The sequence below is a fragment of the Amblyomma maculatum genome, chromosome 8 (assembly GCF_055883805.1).
Source record: "Amblyomma maculatum isolate TAMU_Amacu chromosome 8, ASM5588380v1, whole genome shotgun sequence".
NCBI lineage: Eukaryota > Metazoa > Arthropoda > Arachnida > Ixodida > Ixodidae > Amblyomma > Amblyomma maculatum.
In genome coordinates, this window is record NC_139351.1 from 60,457,602 (window position 1) to 60,472,216 (window position 14,615).

At 46.8% G+C, this 14,615-nt stretch overlaps 1 protein-coding gene across 3 annotated transcripts in view; it reads left to right on the forward strand.

Annotated features, from left to right (window-relative positions):
* The window catches only part of LOC146181253 (uncharacterized), a 136,182-nt gene that overhangs the window by 63,396 nt on the left and 58,171 nt on the right, over positions 1-14,615 (forward strand). The gene's annotated exons all lie outside the window — the stretch shown is intronic.

A 14,615-nucleotide genomic window follows, 5' to 3' on the forward strand; every position in this document is an offset into this window, starting at 1 on the left:
TAAGACAGAAACTTATTGTTTATATTTTTCTTGCCTAAAGTAAGAATACATTTCGCAATTTGTGCATTTTTTCACAACTGTAGAAATTGTGGTTGACTTAGCCTATTTGGCATATGAGAATACTGAAATGTTCTCCTAATAGACGACTCCCCTTATTGGTCGCATATTTTAAAGACATACCGCAAGATTGACTAGATTTGTAATAAGGGAGTAATTACACATTGACATCCACCCAAGTGCAGACATACGGCCACAAAGTGAAGCTTTAGCTTTCTCTGAAACGTCATAGTCAAGAAACATTTGTCCTGGTCCAGGAATCGAACCCGGTACTACCGCCATTTCGAAGCAGTTGCTTTATCAGGTTTTCATCCCCGGACCAGGACGCATTTTTCAGGGCGCAGAAACTACGAAGTTTCGGAGAAAGCTATAGAGCTTTCCTTCGTGGCCATATGGCTGCGCATGGGTGGATGTCAATGAGGGATGCCACTAATACCTCCCATCTTTATAAAGCGAAGATTTTTCTCACGTATATCTGACACCATATTATTTTCCAGTATTGTCTATGTTATAATCACCTTAGAACGGCATAGTTCTCGATACGTAGAGATCAAGACTAGTGAGAAAATGAGAGTCACATTGTACCTCTCAGCTTCGCATGCTGCCAGAGAAGTAATACCAATAATGAATTTCGGTCTACAGTAAGGAAGGTGTAAATACTCCAAGAAGCATTTCTTGATATAAAGCTATCAGTGCATATTTCGGTGGCCTGCGATACGTTGTAGACTTGCTCAAGCAGATATGTTCCGTCTACTTTGAGCTGCATACATAGAAGTCGGTCTGGACTGATCGTTATACTAGACCAATACACACTTGTTCAGGCATTACGCAGGTACAGTCAATGCGATATGAGATGAATAGCGGACACGAACGTTCAAGTAAAAAGCAGTCTGTCGCGATAAGCGACTTTTCATTAGGCGAGTGAGGAAGTTTATAAGTATCGTAATCATCACCAATCGACTGTCGCCTGTCGACGTCCACTCCATTGCAAATGCCTCTCTCATTATTTTATTCCTAGTAAAAGCCATTTAATCACAGCGCTCTCGTAACTGTGAGGCCCCAGCTGATTTAAGTCTTGGAGTACACTCCGTCGCGTAATTTCGTCTCCTCAACGGTTGTGTCCCGCAACGTTTCTTCTCACTGGTTGTCTCTCAGCGGTTTAAACGGTGATAGTTTCCGAACGGTGTCTCTGAACGCAACCTAAAGGTAACATACACTCAATGAAGGCAGGAAATGATTACGGTGAAGGTAATTGATTAGTGTTACCATTGTCATGCCATCACCTCGTGGCTCTGTTCACGGCTGGTTTTGCAGCTATCAAGAGAGAGAGAGAGAGAGAGAGAACAACTTTTATTTAAAATGCCTGCTTGGAGGGAGCCTAACCGATTCTGCAGCTATTAAGAAATAAAAACACTACATATTGTATCCTACAAGGGAACACTCCCCAGGAATGAGCTTGGTAGCTTATTTTAATGTTGCGGTAAACAAAAAAGAAAAACATTGCTATTACAGGATTCGAAGAGATGTTTTATTCGCTTAGTGCTGAGCTAAGTAGTGTCAATCTATTGCGACACTGAAGCAACGAGTACGGAAAGCTTTAAACCCGCCATCATTCCTTTTTACAAAAGTTCCGCTATCGGTCGCCAGGTGACGCTGCTCAGAGAACCCTAGCGTTAAGGGAAACGAATCACGCCACTCCGTCACCTAAAACAACCATCTCTTGTCAGTAGTTCTGGTAACATGTTCGTTTGTATGGCTATACCATTTCCATCTTACGAGGGTCTTATACCTTACGTATATTCTGTGACAAATTCTGCGGTCTGATGTTCTCAACGTACGCCTTCCACATTTAACGCGTTGGCTTTAAGAGCGTCATTCAGCAAGCGCCCTGCGTTGGCATTGGCTTAGCTTGAAGAGGCAAATCTTGAGCAAATCTCTGACAGGTGTTAACTGACATATGCTATGGCCGGGTGAATGAAGGGAACTTTTGATTTCACAAGAATACATTGTCACAAATCAGGTGTTGGTAAAAAGCCTGGAAGAGAAGCCAGAGTTCTTGGATCCCCAGTCACTCATGCTACGCCTAGGCTATGCAAGGATGGTTTTACAGCATAGTAATAACATGCATGCCTAAAGGTCATCCACTAGGTAGTTTACCAATCCCTCCTATTGAGTATATATGAGATAATAAAAAACTACTATATATAATAGAAAATACTATATTACGGGGTTAATCAGTAACCGAATCCGGACCACAATAAACTTGGATAGACTGCAGGAGGTGACACCTTTGCTGAAGGCTACTCGATAATAGATGCTAGCCATGCTTCTTAACAAGTGATTAGGAAATAGCCATAATATTGATGAGGTATAAAATAGCATTCATTTAATATTAGAAGGCACTTAATATTGTAAATATCAGCATTAATGGAGGCATTGCCGATACAAGGTATAGATGAGCCGTTTTATAAAATGGTTTAAGATATGTATTTACAGCTGCTCTCAGCACTTTTGCTTCTCTTTAATAGTGACATATCAGCAAGAGAAGGCATTTTGTAGGAATACAAGCGGGCTCGCGCCCCATTGACGTCAGGCATACAGGAAGCACTTAGAGGCCTGGAATAGGAAGAGCTCGATATTAGAGTTAAGGAAGACGTCTTGAGGTATTGACCTGAGCAGCCACTATCAGCCTGACTAGGTCCCATTATTGATGTATAATTTTTCTTGGCCACCGGTTTAGTCGAGTTGGGTTAAGACGCATTGTAGTTGGGCGGTGTTGTATATTTCAATTCAATTTGTTTGGATAAAGGCTTATTACTCTCTGAATAATGTATGTAGCTTTCCTGCATGTAAATGCGGCTAATAAATACCAGCTGGTAACAAAGTGGTTGTGGCGTAAAGTTTACAGAGTCGGGCTGCGATTTGTGCTGACGGCAGTTCAACTCCCGAGCTGTGCATGTAATTTTTCTTTTTTAGGAATTGTTTTTTATTGCGAAACCAATACTACGCCAGGTCTATCCGCTCGTCGCTGTGTACTGTGTCCATATCCGTGTCCGTGGTCCCCTGGAAGGAGCTGCCAACTTGGGTCTGTCGTTTCACATGGGACGGTTAGGTCAGGATCAGCCTGTCAGGACGCGTATTGTCAAAGCATATCCCGTAGGCGCACTGGAGCAGACGACGATCGCAGCGAGTTAAACGGCGATCGTTGCTTAGAGCTGTCTGAACGCAACCTAAAGGTAACATGCACTCACTGAAGGCAGGAAATATATACTGTGGAGCCAATTGAAAAAAAATGAGTCGAACAGATGTTTCAATGTCATCAGTGCAGAGATAGGTAGCGTTAATCCATTGGGCCACAAAATCAATGGGAACAGTGTCCTTTAGATGCATTCTTATTCCTTTAGACAATATATCCACTATTTGTCGCCAGGTGACGCTGCTCAGAGGAATCAAGCGCCAGAGCATCTTCTGCGCGAGTGCTCCTACGGTATATGGTTTGGTAATACGTTGCCACAACCCTGGCATTCACGTTACCCATATATAGGTCCCTAAGGCACGTTCATACGACTTGGTTAAATCGGGGCTTTATATGTGGGCTGAGTAAGAAGAAGAAGACCGCTCAGTCACCCGGAGCTAATGCTATAGCCCCACATTCGTTTCAGCAACGCTGAACTGTTTGTAATTTTTTTATTTTTCAACTGTAGCAGTGTTGTTTTGTAACTGTGCCTATTTTTCGAGCAGAGGGTAAGTTTTTTCTTCGGAAACGAAGGCCATTTATCATACAGAAAATTTTGAACTCACACTTCCTTTCGAGTTCATGCCGGTTCATCCTGTACAATAAGGCAGTGTACCGAATCCGGTGTAAAATAACATAGGAGTTTTCAATAGGGTTGCAATGTGGCTGCGTCATTTTCGAAAGCCCTCTTGCTAGAGTTGTAGCCTCCTTACCTCGGACCACATGCAGCATACCTGAATGCCCAATATGTATGGTTGCATGGGATCGCTAGTTGGAAATTAGCCATGGTCGCATGGCGACGGGGGAGAGCACTGAAGCATGATTGTTGCCATGCATATGTGCCCGTTATTTAGAACAAATGATGTAGCTCATGAGGCATATTCATAAGCGCTTGTGTATAGCCTACTTCAGAGCATAAAGTATTCTTTCCGCCGCATTGAAATGAGATGACACTTAACTTCATCATCATTATCATCATCATCATCATCATTTGATCGACTGTATCCCTGCAGAGTGAAGGCCTCTTTCACTTTACTCCAATTAACCAGCTCTTGTGCTAGCTGCATCCAAATGACATATTCGAGCGCCTTAACCTTATTGAATCAACAAATTTTCTGCCACCGCCTGCTTTGCTTTTCTTCTCTTGGAATGTAATATGGTTACTCTTAGAGACAGCCGGTTCTCCGCACCTCACAGTAATTGCCTGCCCTCTACGATTCCTTCTCCATGATGTTTACTAGAATGTCAGGAATATTACAACAAATCATGGAGTGAGGGTACAGTTCCAGACGAGTGGAAGTGGAATCGCTTCGTTCCGCTCCTGAAACCTGGCAAATCGCCTCTGGACTTGACATCATACTGTTCAATTGCTCTGCCTAGTTGCGTTGGTAAAGTACTGGAAAGAATGCTGCTTACACGTATTGAGTGGTACCTGGAGTGCTACCACAAATATTCGGATATAATGTCAGGGTTTCGACGTAGACGCTCTTCAATTGACAACGTGGTGGAGCTGGTATCATCTGTACAACAGCAAAAAAATTTTGAAGCGCTTACCAGCGGCGTTGTTCCTGGATATAAAGACGCATATGAAACGTCACTCACCAGACCATTTTGGATGCTCTGGAAGCTGCCAAGCTTGGCGGCCGTGTTCTTTGCTGGATACGGAGCTATTTATAAAATAGACCTCCCTTTATGCAGACGGGGGATGGCTCAACATCTTCTCATTTCACTTCCCGTGGAGTCCCACAGGGCGGAGTACTAAGCCCAACGCTTTTCAATCTAACTCTTGTCGGGCTTGTCGACTTGAGTCGACGCAACTTTAAAAATATGCAGGCGACATCTGTATCCGGGTATCAGGATTTACGCGCCCACAGGTTAGAGTGAGGCTTCAAAAGGCGCCAAGTGTAGTTGCGGCCTACCTCCACCTGCAAGGTCTACAGATATCAACTGAAAAGTGTCTGCTAGTTGCATTTACACGCAAGAACATGTCACCTTACACCGTACGCATTGATGGTAAAGCAATACCCTACGAAAGCAGCCATCGCTTTCTGGGAGTGATCATCGAGCAAATCTTTCATGGACTCTCCATATTTCATTCATGAAAAAAGAGGCTGACAGCAATTGCTCACGTACTTGCCTTTATTGGGGAAAAGTCATGGAGAGCGTCCGTGCGGTCGATGCTCCAACTATACCATGCATAATTTATGGAATGTCTTCGGTACAGCTTACCTGCACTTGGAAATATCAGGAAAACCAACTTGGGATTTCTACAGAGCATTCAAGCTCAAGTTCTGCTAACCTGCCTGGGATTGCCGAAATCTGCCTGCCTGCTACCATTTTAACTGCACAGGAGCATCCCATATCTACCTACTTAACAGTTGACACCCTGAGGGCACATTTCCAACACATCTCCCGGGTTCGTTGTCATCATTTGGCCAGTCTTCTAGTTACCAGGCCGCGTACATCGTTTACAGAGACCGTTGATGCACATCGCGCTATTTTGCCATCCCAGTTTACACCCGCATCTAGACCGTCCTGTCCACTATGGAGCCTGCATAAATCACACATGCTTCTTTCAATACCCGGCATCAGGAAGAAGGTCGAGCTATCGCCGCCAGAACTAAAACAAATCACTCTTGAATACTTCCATGAGCACCATGCAAATCGTTTGCACGTCTACACCGATGGTTCAGTGAATGCCGTGAGTTCCTCAGGCTCCATGGTCACACCCTCGATGAATACAGAAATAAAAGTTAGCACAATTCATCAGACTTCTTCAACAGCTGCAGAGCTAACCGCTCTTTGTGTCGCAATTAGGCATATCATCCAGCAGAGCCCTCAGCGGTGGTCTATTTACTCATTCAGAAGCAGCCCTGCAAGCCTTAAAAGCGGCTCTTCGCCGTGGAGCCCATGAACAACTCGTTGCGGAAATATGACAAATTCATCAATATGCGATTAATGGAGGACATGACAACATCTTCAAATAGCTTCCAGGACACAGCGGCATAGCAGGCAATCTGCGGGCGGACGAGGTCACGCGAACAGCCCACCAAGACGGCGATTGTATGTTGATTCCCTATTCCAGGGCAGACGCAGCGGGTAGGCTTCGCGCACTTGCCAGGAACACACAATTTCCTTGTGGAATTCTGTCCAGTTTACGAATTGCCGCTTAAAATCCCTGGACCCTGACCTGAAGCTCCGGCTTCCACCTGGCCTACCCCGATGTGAAGAAACTTTGCTCTACCGCCTGTGGGTTGGTGTAGCATTCACAAACATGTATTCTTTTAAGAAGGGTATGGCAAACAGCCCTGCATGTACAAACTGGCGGTGCAACGAATCTATAGGCCACATTTTTTGTGAGTGCACTATATACAGTGAGGAAAGACTGTCTATGTCATGCGCTGGAGCATCTAGATGGACGCTTATTGGCTGAAATTAAGATTTTAGGTCCTTGGCCACGTTGACCGTCTGCGGTGTAGGCCTCCCAGGCACTGCTCCGCTTTATGAAAAGCACAGGCCTAACCGAAAGACTGATTTTGCTGTTTTGTTGCGTGATATGACTATGACATGATGTGATGTGACATTTCTGTGATGTGACTGTACTAACTTCACCCATCCCTCTCTAACGACTTTTATATCCACTCACTCCTTTCCCCCGGTACAGAGTAGCAAACCGGTTTCTTTTACGGGTTAACCACCCTGCCATTCCTCCTCCTCCTCCTCCTCCTCCTCCTCCTCCTCCTCCTCCTCCTCCTCAGCATCCCGAGTTATTTTCTCTGACCCACTGTGCACGCGCTTCCTATCTCTTAGGTTTACACCTACCATTCTCCGTTCGATAGCCCTATGCGCTTAAGTTAAACCCTTTTGCTTAACCTACACGTTTCAACCCCATAGGTGAGCACAGGTAAGAAGCAACTCATATACATTCATCTTGTGCGATACTAGTAAGCTGCTGGTCATAATATGCGACTGCCTTAGAAATGCGCTGCATCCTAATCTTGTCCACCTAGCTATTTCCATTGTGTGGTTCGGATCTGCGGTCACTTCCGGCCAAAAGTAGGCTTATTCGCCTACTATTCCCAACGCCTCGCCAGCTATTAAAAACTGCAGGCAATTTCAGTATTTTACGGCGCCAAATATCATTACTAATAAGGAGAGGATAAGCAAGGTAGCAGAGAAGTTCTATACGGACCTATAAAGATGCTGAAGGATTCAGAACAATAATGAGATTGGCAATAGTGAAAAGCAATCAGGCACTCTACCAGTAACAGGGGACGTGTTTATGAAAGCTGTAGATGCAATGGAGAAGATCAAGGTTCAAGTAAAAAGATTTGCTAAAGGACGCGGGGGATATCGGGCTAGAAAAACTGTCCAACCTGTATACACAATGCCCTATGACATCGCTTACATTACCCTTGTTCATAACAACGGGGATGCTAAGTACTTAAAGAATTAGACCAATCAGCTCACAATTCGTTACATACAAACAGTTTATTATGGTATCGCAAATAGGATCAGGAGGTGCAGCTGTGGCGTAGTTGATAGTTGATGGTTTATTTGGTTTCTTTCCTATACAGGAAAAAGCGGAGGGAAGGCTAAAGGATGCTAGCCTGACGAGGCCTTCCTTCCCTTCAAGAGGTATAACATCCGCCTTACATGCAAGAGGAACAGTTTTCAAATCACGGTGCCGAGCGCTTTCCCAAAGGATCAAAAAAATTCGTGTCGATGGAATTGCTTAAACAACGCATTCCCTCTACAGAAAAGAAGCTGTCCACCCAGGTGCAGTAATTGGCCGCCACTTCTCCCATGATTAGTCATATAAAACATCGGCTCTCGGTCACCAGCGGCTGCGGGCAACTGACCACAGCGGCGATCAGACCAGTGACGCAGCGCGGGGTGCTCAGATTTTTTGGCTCCGCTGGACAGGCTGCCAATGGAAACTGATCCTGGCAACGTTTACCGCTGGAACCCTAGCAATTGAAGCTGGTGTAGCAGTGCTGTTAGACGAACAACAGGGTTACTAAAAAGATTTGCAGCGCTAAAAGACGACAGAGAAAAAAAGATGCACAGGACTCTCTGTGTCGTCTTTTAGCGCTGCAAATCTTTTTAGTAACTATGAGCCAACAAGCCCAGCTTGGAGTTTTGCTATGAACTACAGGGCATGAAATAGGATGTCATAGGGCTATTGGGGTTCGGAGGCCGAATGAGGCATATATTGTACTGGAGGACGGGCATGAACTGTCTTATCGAGGTTTACCGCAGAGGTGAGTACTGGGAGTAGGTTTCCTTGTCAATACGTATATTGCTGGTAATATTGTAAGGTAACGCGAAGGTCAAACTTGGCGGATCAGGTTTTATTAAAGACCTGTACCCCTGGTCGCACACTGTAGCGAACCACACTCCGCGATGACGATGGGTATCTACAAGAGAGAGCAGGATGAAGATGAAGCAGCACGTTCAGCCGTGTGGAAGATGAAGCGCCACACAGTGCTCACACTATTTCGCCCGCGCAGTTGAAGCGGCCAGCCTGGCCGCAATTAGTCCGCAGGATTGCGCCTCATCAAAGGCTTATGCGTGAAACGTCGACAACTTCAGTACCACGGTAACGCCACGGTAAGTGCCAAGTGCACTTAGCAAAAGGCCGAATTATTGCACCATTAGCTCCACGGAGTTCAGGTCCATCGTAAGGCGTTTTCACTTTTCGCAAGCGGGATGACAAGTCAGTGTGTATTGCAGAAACAGCGGCACCTGTGTTAACCGAAGCATCAACAGAGAAACCTTCAACCAAAACTAAAATCATATTCGAGGGACGTTCTGGAGGATTTTTGGGATGGCCGAAGAGTGCAGTTTTCCTTGCTAAAACTGCAGGGGTCAGTTTTCCGATAGGAGGGGGGTCGTCAGAGAAGCTTGGCGGAGGGGCGAGGTTGAGCGGCGAAAAGGCGAAGGAGAACGGCGTCTTGAAGGCCTGTAACCACCAGGCGGAGCGGGACTTTCTGGCGGGGGTGATGAACCTCGGGGATAGTCAGGTAATGAACAGTGGTTAGAGCCGGAGAAGCGAGGAGGGTAGTCTACTTCAAATGAGGCGTAGCCGCGGCGTCCATTTTGCAGCCTGCGACGACAGCTTGAACGGCTCACTGGCTCACTTACATCTGTAGAGGTGAGTGAGTCACTCAAAAGGGGCCAGATCTTTATATATATATATATATATATATATATATATATATATATATATATATATATATATAAAGATCCGGCCCCTTTTGAGTGACTCACTCACCTCTACAGATGTAAGTGAGCCAGTGAGCCGTGCACTTATATATATATATATATATATATATATATATATATATATATATATATATAAAGATCCGGCCCCTTTTGAGTGACTCACTCACCTCTACAGATGTAAGTGAGCCAGTGAGCCGTCTTGCCCATCTCTACTACAACCAGTGGTGTGGCCCATTGTGAATGTTGTGTCGGCTCGATGACATGCTGCTTCCGTTTGTCCAGCTCCCTTTCAACTGACGCTGTGAGCGCAAAGGGTACCGGCCTTCAAAAACTTCGTTGCGCGCCGCTTAACAACTCCTGTCTGACTGGGGGCCCTTCATTTCCTTGAATCTCTTCAGAGAATGCTCTTTCGTATTTCTCCTGCAATTGTTCACTTACGTTGTGATTCGGCGTTTGGTGTATGCCGCATATAGTCACCCCTAACGGAGAAAACCAGTTTCTCCCTAGAAGGCTTGATCCTCAGTCCTTCACAACAAGGAGAGGCAGCGTATGGGTCTGGCTGTTGTAACACACCCGCATATTGGCAGAGCCCAATAGTGGCAGGTTTTGTCGTGAACAAGTTCGCACGTGCGTGTCTTCTTGTTGCAAGAATGGTGCGTCTGATGGCCACGAAGCTTGAAAAGTGTCTTCACTTATTAGAGTACAGGCCGCGACGGAGTTCACTTCGAACTTAATCAGCTTGTGATGTACTGTAACTTCGGTAAAAATCTTCGGTCGCGTGCCGATATTCACTGTGTTTAGTTCGTACAACACTGATGATGCTGCTGATGCTGTTCCATAGACGTCACATGGCGACGTAATCTCTGAGGCGTCGACACTGTGGTTATGCTGAGAAGGCGACCTTATCTTGGCAAGCTTCCGCTTCCTAATGGACGCTTTCTCAACATGCCCTCTCTTGTGACAAAAATTACACGTGGCTGCCTGGAATCGGCATCCTTGGGCGTTGTGTTGGCCGTCTGTCACCCGTTAACAATTGGGAGGGATTATTAACCATGCGCCTTTAACGGTGCGTACACTCCCAGAAACCCTTAGAGTGAGTGGGGGTAGTTGTTCCGGTCGCAAAGGCGATGCCCTCGACTTGCGTGGCAAGCTCAGCCGGAATTCAACTACCTTGTAGTGACAGAAGGGGGTGGCCGTTTTGTGCCCAGCTGTCGCCGGTTCAAACCAGAATAAGGATCGGGCTCAGAAGTAACAAACAAAACACAATTTATGCACAGCAAGAGACAATACAAAGGAATACACAAGAACACTTGAAATGCACAGACGAGAGGTTCACAGAACACAAACGCTAAGCATGCAACTACAGAGGGATTCAATCGCACATATGCTTTACAACACAGATCAAATACGAGAGAGTTACATAAACAAACACCAAATTGTTCAGCGGGCACTGTTGCAGTCCGATGTCTCAAGAGTCACGATGTGGCCGCCATACAAGACGAGCGCCGCTCCCTTGCAGGTCCGTGGGCTTGCCAGCAGCGGATGATTCCCGGGAGTCCAGCCGAAGCACTGACGAACACGCCGCAACCACTGATTGACTGCACAAGCGGCGCGGTCTCTTTAAATAAGGCGCGCCGCGTCTGTCTGTTAACACGCGCCAAAGCTAGCGCGCACACACACTCAGCTTCGCTGGTTAGAGCGCTCCCTTTTCCTCCCGTCGAGCCGCGCGTCCTCATTGGCTAGGTCCCATAGAAGGTTTTCGATTTTTCTGGCATATTCCACTTGATGAGTCCGCGTGATTGCCGGGTGATGGGAAAGAGGGCGGCGGCGACGCGTACAAAGCTATGCGCTCTCTCGCGCGGGGAAGGAGGCTTTTCTCGAGCTTTCCAAGCGACGCCGCGCGGGCCTCGCGCCGTGCCGGCTTAATAAAAATGTGCGCCGATTTCGTGACACCGTCATACGGCCAGCAGCGTTGTGTATTCTTGACCGATTTCGGAACAACAGGAGATTTGCGTACCTGGTTGTATGTTTGTTGTACCGGCTCGGCGTTCCGGCGCATCCCTCACTGCTGATGACCGGCGCTCTACGCTCGCACGGCGATGTCGTAAGCTTTGTTAAACGTGAGGCTCCTCTCAGCGAACAAGCGCAGCTGTAGTGACTCGTCACTGCGTCCGCACACAAATCTGTCACGTAAGGTGACGCCCAATGGAAGGATTGGGATGTTAGTAAATGCTGCGTCTTCATGCTGCCCGGTAGCTATCCTGGCTGTGGTCAGCGTCCTGCAATTGCAGTCAGCTGGAAGCTTCTTGAGCGCTGCTGCGTAGTCGATCAGTTTCCGCTTCCAGCTGATCTCGTCGCTGGAAGCGGGCTCGGCTTTAAACTTCTGATGGCCTCGGGGCGTAGTGATTTTCAAGTGCTGCAACGATGTCTTCGTAAGGCACTTCCGCTGGTGTGCTTGGCTGAATAAGGGCGCAGACAGTGTCGCCAGTCTGCTCCCCGCACAGCGTTAGCAGGTTGGCCCTCTTCAAGGCTGGGTTGGTGATGCTGTTAGCCTCAAAGTAGAACTGAAGGTGTCCAACCCACGATGACCAAGATGATCCGTTGAATTCTGGTATTAACCCTCGCGTAGCCACGGCTTGTCAATGACATTGCGTAGCATGGGTTTAATCCACTTCCTGATCGCCACTGTCGTGTTTGTCGACGTCGATGTATAAAAGACGTACGCGCCACTGTTAAACTGTTAACTTTGTTTATTCACCAGACAAGAGGGTACGACCACCGTCGGCCGAGGCGTACGCCGAACTGGCCGTGCGAAGAACGGAGGGAACGGAGGCCAGAGAATGGGGATGGGGCTTGCTTGCTATAATTAGAGGAGGGTGAGGGAGCACGGCGTTGGGGGCGTCCCGCTGGGCGCAGGCAGGCGGCGAGTTCTAACGGCGAAGCGCGAAGAGGGGGCCGGTGCCTGTCCATTAATGCGCACTGCTCCACGAACGAGGACGCAGCACTTCGAACGCAAAACTATGATAATTGTTAATAAAATCAGGACAATCCTACAATGCATCCATGCAAACGATCAAGCAGACTTTAGGAAATGGTGCTCTGCTATCGATCATGCTCGGGCCCGCCGGGGTGGTGCAGTGGTTAAGGCGCTCGACTACTGAGCCCAAGGACGCGGGATCGAATCCCGGCCTCGGCGGCCGCTTTTCGATGGAGGCGAAAAGCAAGGCGCTCGTGTGCTGTGCGATGTCAGTGCATGTAAAGAAACCCAGGTAGTCGAAATTTCCGGAGTCCTCCACTACGGCGTCTCTCATAGCCTGATTCGCTTTGGGACGTTAAACCCCACAAACCAAACCAAACCAGACATGTGCTCGGCGTATAACCAGCCCTTACACATAGCGTTCATTGATTAAGAAAGCGCATTTGACTCAGTAAAAACCTCGGTGGTCATGCAGGCATTACAAAATCAGGGTGTACACGCGCCGTATGTGAAAGTGCTGGAAGGTATATTGCCGCGTAAGCGACAATAAAGAAATAAAATTCCTATAAAGAAAGGTGTTAGGCAAGCAGACAGGATCTTCCCAGTACTATTCACAACTTACTCGGAGGAAATATTCAAAGACTTGGAATGAGAGCAGTTAGAGATAAGGGAAGAGCATTAAGGGATAAAGGTATACAGAGAATACTTCAGTAATCCTTGATTTGCTGATTACATTGCCTTGCTAAGAAATTCAGGGGATGAACTACGAAGAATGATTGATGACCTAGACGGGAAAAGTAGAAATGTATGCTTGAAAATAAATTGGCAGAAGACTAAGGTAATGTTTAACACCCTCGAGAAATAACAATTTACATTAGTTAGCGAGGCAGTTGAATTACCAGGTGAATATGTCTACTTAGAAAAGGTAGTAACCGCAGATCCGGACCATGAAAGGGAAATAACAAGGAGAATTAGATTGCGATTGAGCACATTTCACAAACACTCACTGATTATGACTAGCAGCTTACCGGTATCTCTCAAAAGGATGTATAAAAACGTTGCATCTTACCTGTACTCACATTTAGGGCACAAACGTGAAGGCTAGCGACGAGGGTTCTACTTAAGTTGAGGACGATGCAGAGGAATATGGAATAAAAAATGGTAGGGATAACATTAAGAGATAGGAAGTGTGCAGAGTGGGTCAGAGAAAAAATTAAAGAACACTGCAGCATCTTCATTGGAGTAATGCGAAAACACGAATGCTGCTGTTGGTTGCTTCTAGTTGCTCAATTCACTTCTTCTTTGCCCATTTTATTCTTTGGTACTTTCAAACTGCGCGCTAATCCATTCCTATGCCCTTTTTCGACTCTACTTCCGGTTGCGTGACGTCACATCCTCTACCTCACATAAATGTACTTATTGTGTACTCATTTTAGTGGTTGGTACTTTCAAATCGCGCCAATCCCTTCCTATGCCGTTTTTGGCTTTACTTCTGGTTGCATGACGTCAAATCCTTGACGTCAAATTTACTACAGGACCCCTTGCTCTCTTTCCGCTTTCCCCCCCACCTTCCTCCCTTCCCTTACGGCGTGGTTCAGGTGACCACAGAAGAAGTGTGGCAGATACTGCGCCTTTGCTTTCCTGTGAACCAATTATTCTAATTATTACATTGAAGAGGGGTTTATTGGGGGTTATTCGGAGGACTGGAGACGGCGACCGGTGACACACGACGATCGTAGAGTAAGGCACAATTTCGTCCGAACAAGACAGTTCGAGCTTGGAGTGCGTGCGCCAGCTGATCGGCCAGGAATTCAACCGTTCATCGTCGTTTGCGTAGGCGCTGAATCGTCTTCTTCCTTAGAATTGCTCCGCGGAAATAGGGAGCCATCCTGGCGACTTAAGGCGAGGGGACCACAAGAGGATCGTAGTATGGTTTAAGTCGACTGACATGAACAACTTCTCGCCCGCGGCGATTGTGGTCCGAAGAAGGCGTTGCCGGCTCCACAACGTAGTTAACTGGAGATGTAGTACGCTCGAATACACGATAAGGGCCATGATACTTTGCAGAGAATTTAGAATTAGTCGGAACAAAGAGCCAAACGAGGGTGTCAGAAGCGG